The sequence below is a fragment of the Glandiceps talaboti genome, chromosome 23, assembly GCF_964340395.1.
Source record: "Glandiceps talaboti chromosome 23, keGlaTala1.1, whole genome shotgun sequence".
In the NCBI taxonomy this organism is placed as follows: domain Eukaryota; kingdom Metazoa; phylum Hemichordata; class Enteropneusta; family Spengelidae; genus Glandiceps; species Glandiceps talaboti.
The window spans coordinates 5718573-5726632 of record NC_135571.1 but is presented as its reverse complement, the minus strand read 5'-3'; positions in this window follow the sequence as shown (position 1 = coordinate 5726632).

The following is an 8060-nucleotide window of genomic DNA, read 5'->3' as shown; positions in this document are numbered from 1 at the left end:
TGATTTGTCAGAGTAAATTCTTTTGTCTGACTTCGTCTACTTTACATGCGCGACTGTTGACAATACGCTAACTACTTACTGGCGTACACTGCGCACTTAATTTCATAACGCGTGTTTGGTTGCCATGACGACAATTAATCCCCGAATCGTGCTACTTCGCCATACACGCGATAACAAGAACCAGTCCAACTACGATACTTAGAAAATTGCTCAACATTTTTTAGCTGAAGTACAGAGCACATTTTATATTACAGAGAGCGATATACTGCGACAAATACATGAATGGTTACTTCCTGTGAGGCTGCATCGGAAGGAGACAACGACATAAAAGTAAAGTGCAGACCCCAGAAATTGTGAATAATTCAGAAGCTAAAGTTGACGCTAATTTTTAATATTTGACGTAATTGCTCAATAAAATAAATCCGTTCGGCAGTCTGTACTAATAATATTGCAAAATTATCATCTGCTTCTTAAATACCGTCAATAAATGGTGGCTGGTTGTCGTCTGACTGTCAGCAAATATTTCCCGCGTAAATATTTATGTCCAGTGTTTGCAATTCACGAACTACAACAGCGATGTGCTGCATACAGATATCGATTTCATGCCGTGTATGTTTATGTTTCAAAATTGAAAATAATACCATTTTCTACCAGGAAATACACCATGAATGATTCTTACATGTAGTTTCGTACAGTTTCTTATCAAGGGACCCTTCGGAATTCCTTTTCTTTCTTTATTCTTTCTTTATTCATTATTTCTTTCTTTCTTTCTTTTTCTGTCTGTCTGTCTGTCTGTCTGTCTGTCTGTCTGTCTGTCTGTCTGTCTGTCTGTCTGGCTGTCTGTCTATCTGTCTGTCTGTCTGTCTCTGTCTCTGTCTTTTCCCCTCCCAGTCTTTCTTTCTTTCTTTCTTTCTTTCTTTCTTTCTTTCTTTCTTTCTTTCTTTCTTTCTTTCTTTCTTTCTTTCTTTCTTTCTTTCTTTCTTTCTTTCTTAAATTTGTTAAATTTCTTTTGTCCTTTTAATGTTTCGTAAAGTTTCTTTCTTTGTCATTGTATACATTGACCGTGTCTGAGTCCTTGAACGTCTGTTAATGTGATCATGAATAAGATGACACAATCTAAAGAACAGATTTTCATATCTAAAGTTTCTTGTTTGTGTTCTGGAGTCTCATGATCAGTACCTGGATTATTTTGATAATGGGTTCCAAACAATCGTATAATATACAATAACAAACGGATTAAGGTTTACTTTATTATAGGCATGTTCATATTGCTTTTTTCGTGTGTTTTTTTCTCCGGCGTAAATAGGTGAGAACGATTAGTAAACAAAGGGGATCAGCTGTATGTGTTCACACATGGAATGTGACTCCATTATCCGCCGGCGTAAACGATAAGTTCAACGATAAGTGCATAGTGCGATCACTGTAAACAACATGAGTTGTAAAGATTGCCTTGTGTTTTTTATTGCTGTATACGTTCATGCGTTCGAGAAATAAGCGAAGACATCTTTTCATGCATGTTTACAATTTCACTCGTCGTCGCGTTGTGATGCCCAGCTTAACTTTCGACAAGCCACGCAACACGCTCGACGTTGACATGTCGACCAACGTGTTTTCTATTCGTACAAATTCTGAATTCAGTCACACCAGTTGTTACCTCTTTCGCTGTTGTGGACCATGGGTGTATTACTATTAGCGAGGGACATGCTGTATGCTCTGTGACGATTGATAACCTTGATTCGAATGTTGACTTCGTAATGATAGTTTGACATGTCGACATGATAGCCTACAGTACAGCAGATAGCCTTTGAACTTTTATGGCTGTGATGCTCGCATGTCGGCCAAAATGTACCGTTAAAACTTACAATCGAGAGTTAATACAAAGGAAATCCACAAAATCTGAAGAGAATATTTACGCAAATTACGGTGCTATCTCGGCAACAACTTCTTTGATAGCAGTTTCCGTAAATACGGTGGCGAAGACATTGTGTGCTAAACATAAGGTATCTTTTCAGATAACGAAAAAACGTATCTCACACGTGTTAAATTTTGGGCAATACGGTGGTTGAAATAGCAAATTAACGAGTCTTGTTCTCCTAATAATATTTCGCGTAGTTTGGCTCTGCAATTCGACGGTTAGGAAAACCTAAAAGTAGCAACATTTTGAAACAGCGTTTTCAGTGTGACCTCGGCCATTTGCGTTACCGTTGGAGAAATTGTAGCGATTGCTTCCAGTCAAACATCGGAACGGAAAAAGGTACAAAAACAGAGGAAAGAACCCCAAAATCACAGTACACGCTAACGATATTTATGATTCATTGCCGACTTCAATGTTTTTTTATACATTGGTGGTTCTGAATAAAGATTAGCAAGCTTACCAAAGTGTGACAGTAAAGTTGAGTATATAAATACAAATATGTTTATGCCAACTTATAACCAGTACATGAAATGGTTTCTTCCGGACAAAGTTTTATGACTTCACCCATGGTGCTGCACACCACTGTTCTAATAAACAAGAAAGGCCTAAGTACACGGCGACATCAGTTTACAATATAAACATGTGGCTCGGTAATTGTCGATCGAACTCAGATATTGCGCACTAATTAGCTGGCAACATCGGTATGTTGCTGTCCGGGAAATTAGTGCGATGACTGTAATACACCGATTGAGGGTGCTTACACCGGCGTAAAGCGTTCACACCTACAACTTAGTACACGCTAATCCTTGCCTCCGGAGGATCTGCGGAGCTGAATCAACCAAAACCTCCGCAGTAAAATAATCCACAGATTCTCCGGAGTCGACCATTCACACACGCAAATTACCTCCGGAGTTAATTTAAGTCACTGATTCTCCGGAGGATAGGTCCTAGTGTGAACGGAGTATATGAGTCGTGTCAGCCGAAATTGTTTTACCAGGAACCACTAAAAATACATTGAAAATAAAAGATTGATATAAACTGCGCGATGTGATGCCATCAAAAGAACGAATGTACAACATTAAACAATACAAATAAAAGCTATCATTACGGAGAATAGACACCGAATAGAACTGGTTTGAACTCGCAAGGGTCTTAAGGTTACGTATTCCATCCGCCCGACTTCTTATACACCTAGAAAATGTGATTGTAAAATCCAGTCCAGCAAGAATTTGGAGATCGATTTCTCGGTATGGCCCGCTTTGTCAGCAGATATTCGATTGTGTCTTATAGCGCTCTTTGTCTGTGTGTCACTAGGAAGAACCTGTATTCCTTGACAGCAGGTGACGTAGTGGATGTTATGACCAGCAGTATCACAGTTGTGGACCAAAATATGACCACTAATTAAGAATAAAATGAGGTAAACAATATGTTCTGATATGCTCTGTGACTATTGCTATGATATAACGGGACACTGTTTGCTGAGATCGGTGAAAGGAATATTCCCCGGGTGCCGGTACCAGTGGCCAGCTCTGGTAGAGTGTGTGGCCAGTGCTGGAAACCCCAGGCCCATTTTAGACCCACTTTGACCAAAAATCAATCATCCCATTTTAGACCATGACAGGTTTTTAAGATGAAAGTTTAGACCTAAATACAGTTTTTTTAGGAGGCAACATTTGGTGGCAATTAATGGCAGTTATGATTTTGTAAAGGACAATGGGTCACATTTTAGACCAAGCAATATCGACAATAATGCAAAGTGGACCCCGTTTTTCCTTCATCTCGAAAACACTGACCCCATTTTAGACAAAGGGCTAGAAAACGCACCCGAAAGGGTGGCACATACACGTATGCTCAAATAAGGGGAATATTCAAGGCAGCTGACTGCTGAGTAGGACACTAGCCCTGCTTTAACTTGATCCAGTCGTGTGGTGGAGGAAAGGTGATAGCCAAAAATTCCCTCAATACTGGATTCTAGGCTAGTACGGCTTACTAGCCGGGTGTGGATTTCGTACCGTAACAACTGGGCAACCGTAGCTAGACAACCTGTACTCTGAAGCTGTCAAACCAATGCTAGTCTAGTTCCTCTACGGGATATCGTTACGATTTATACCTCCAGCTCCACCTCCAGTCAGAGACCATGTTGGTATCCAGACTGAACCAACGTTAACTGGTCACTTTTAATAACACTGTTGAAATAACTCCTTCGTCTAGTTCTTGGCGATGGATAAGATAGGTTGCTCGGCTCCAGTTGGAGAGACAGTTATCACGTAATGTAACGATTGGAGAGGCTTTAATCACATTAAAGGCTTAGTAGTGAGTGATTCGTCTCCCTGTGCTGATAGGAAATAGACTGACACCGAGAAGTGTAATGTTGCCTGGATTGAGGTTTATACCAGCGACGGATACGAACTGTCGAATAATGTTGCTACGTATAAGTGTATTCTCAATACTATTCATGCTAGCTTCATATCAGGCAGCGTATAGTGGCAGCATAATTAGTCGTGATATTTATTTTGCATCCATCCATCCATCCATCCATCCATCCATCCATCCATCCATACATACATACATACATACATACATACGTACATACGTACATACATACATGAGTACATACGTACATATGTACATACATACATACATACATACATACATACATACATACATACATACACATACATACATACATACATACATACATACATACGTACATACACATACATACATACATACATACATACACACACATACACGCATACATACATACATACATACATACATACATACATACATACATACATACATGCAAATGTACATACATACATACATACATACATACATACATACATACATACATACATACATACATACATACATACATACAAGCGAGATGGAGTAAAAATCGTAACATCATTCAGATTCGTAACTTTATATCCTGCATATTCACCCATACAAGCAACGGTTACGATACGTGTACGCGTCCTTATGGACAGACACGACTTTAGACTGATTCACCGTGTCGTACTGCTCTACCAGACGTCACCTCTGCAACAGTCCAGCGCCGCCCACGCATCGATCTCAAGATCTCTCAAGATATGATTCAATACCACATGTAGCTTGACTACCTCTAAAGAACGATATGATAGTACGGCATGTCATGTTGTATCTTTCATCTCAGCTTACATGTACACCGTGACACTTGGCACAAGTCCCCCTCCCCCCGTGGCATTTACCGGATGAAAATTATCCAAACACAAAGTATGCATTTTTAATGATGCTGCAAAAAAAATTGTATGCCTCTGGATCTCGCAAAAACTCTAACACAGTATAATTCAAACTTCTGAGTCAGTGAAAGCATTGTCTAAACGTTCGAGACGTTCAGCGCCTCTGAACTCTACTTCGTATTGGACACAGGCGCTCTATAAATTTTTTGATTGATTGATTGATTGATTGATTGATTGATTGATTGATTGATTGATTGATTGATTGAGAGATACTCTCTTCACGTGAATATTGGGGTGAAACAAAGTTAGAGGTAGCTATGGGCTTGAACAAGTCTGTGATAGTGCATGTGGTAGGTAGGACCCTTTGCCAGTGTCTCACACAGGACAAATCGATCGGTTGCCATAGTTACTGTAGGTTTGTGTACTCAAAAAATTTTCAATAATGTTAAGTTATTGATTTACTATCACATTTCATGTAAGTAATCAGTCAACGACTTAATTAGTTTACTCTAGAAACATAACTGTTATCAGGTAATTAGTTTTAAATTGTGAATTGCCTATTGATGTCACCTCGTCATCTCAATTCGTGTGCGATGATTCTAGACAGGCAGAAACGCAAAATTGTGATGTAATGTAGTTCAAAGGTCGGGATTTCAATCCCAAGTTCTCAGTGGTGCTATAATAATATATAGGATCATTCTGTACTGTACGTAAAGCTCTACCAGACAACTGTTTTCACGCCCTAATTTACAATACTAATACGACTTGGACCTTTAACAACCAACTGTAATCGGATAATGAATTATGGCAGTCTGTTCAATGCACTGTTCAGATACATCGTTAGCTGCACTGGTTGTACCTCCTAGCCCTCGTGTTGAGGTATGACCAGCTGACTATGTATCTCAACCTATAGGACAGATGTATCTCAATTTACCTATAGGAAAGATGTATCTTAACCTAGGAAAGATGTATCTTAACCTATAGGAAAGATGTATCTCAACCTATAGGAAAGATGTATCTTAACCTATAGGAAAGATGTATCTCAACCTATAGGAAAGATGTATCTCAACCTATAGGAAAGATGTATCTCAACCTATAGGAAAGATGTATCTTAACCTATAGGAAAGATGTATCTTAACCTATAGGAAAGATGTATCTCAACCTATAGGAAAGATGTATCTTAACCTATAGGAAAGATGTATCTCAACCTATAGGAAAGACGTATCTCAACCTATAGGAAAGATGTATCTCAACCTATAGGAAAGATGTATCTTAACCTATAGGAAAGATGTATCTTAACCTATAGGAAAGATGTATCTCAACCTATAGGAAAGATGTATCTCAACCTATAGGAAAGATGTATCTCAACCTATAGGAAAGATGTATCTTAACCTATAGGAAAGATGTATCTCAACCTATAGGAAAGACGTATCTCAACCTATAGGAAAGATGTATCTCAACCTATAGGAAAGATGTATCTTAACCTATAGGAAAGATGTATCTTAACCTATAGGAAAGACGTATCTCAACCTATAGGAAAGATGTATCTCAACCTATAGGAAAGATGTATCTCAACCTATAGGAAAGACGTATCTCAACCTATAGGAAAGATGTATCTCAACCTATAGGAAAGATGTATCTCAACCTATAGGAAAGATGTATCTTAACCTATAGGAAAGACGTATCTCAACCTATAGGAAAGATGTATCTTAACCTATAGGAAAGATGTATCTTAACCTATAGGAAAGATGTATCTCAACCTAGGCCTTGTGTTGAGGTATGACCAGCCTCAGGCTAACGATATATCCCAACAGCGCAGTGAACAGGCCAGTTATAGGGATGTAGCAACCCAACTTAAGAAATCGACCACGTGACTTGTATTACACCTGGTTTAGATGCATTGCAAGTGATACAACAACACTGAGTGTGGAACAAAGACACTTGAAAGTTGCCAAAATTACAACCTATTTTCCTTTGAAGGTTGGCAGGGCAGAAGAACGACGTTTGACAAGAACGTCTTGCCTGACACATTGCTATGGTTCATGATACATTATACACCATTGAACTTTGTTTTATATTGTCTGTCGCTTTGTTTGCAACCGTTCAAGTGAACCAAATCTAGTCATTCGTTTAAATGCGTACAATTGTATACGATGACTCTATTCAGAATTACTCACATATAAAACTATCAAACGACATGTCGGCTTTTTATTTTCCAAAACTCCACCAAGCCATGCCATCAACTATTTGTCACAATGACGACTTTGGAACGACTTTGTGCTTGTAGCCTGTAAGCATGGTGAGATACTACATGCTGTGCCCTCATGTAAGCTTACTGCAGAACTTATTAATCATAATTAGAGAACTGAATAATACGACGTATGCTTACAGAGCATAGGAATAGCTGCTCATGTAGGCGAGGGAAAAATCCTGCTTGCAGACGGAGCACGAGACTCGATTCTGACATGGTACATGTCCTTAAACACGAATGAAAGGGGCATTGGGAGAATCGAGTCCCCGTTTACCCGTACTTCATCTGCAAGCAGGACTAGTCAGGGAACAGAACACACAGTGTTTGCTTGGGATAAACTACCAAATAGTTTGAAGAAAGAATATTAGTTCTGAGACGTGCTTTTGGCGGTAAATATCGGGTTGCAAAAGATACAGTACTTTATTGTAGAAGGGTTTTAAAACTTAGCCAAATATTGTGCTCTCTATTCTTATTGTTTAAGCTGACCTTCAGGTCAGATAGCAACCTCGAGCGTGTCATGCTTTCTTTGGCTCTAAGTCTGATGACCTTGTTTTTTCGTCCATATGTCGTCTTTGTTGAGTGTCGATCGGTGAGAGGTCGGATACATTAGAAGCAAGTTGACCTACATCGTCGTAAAGCTAAGTGTCTCTTTACGGCACCGTCAAAGACG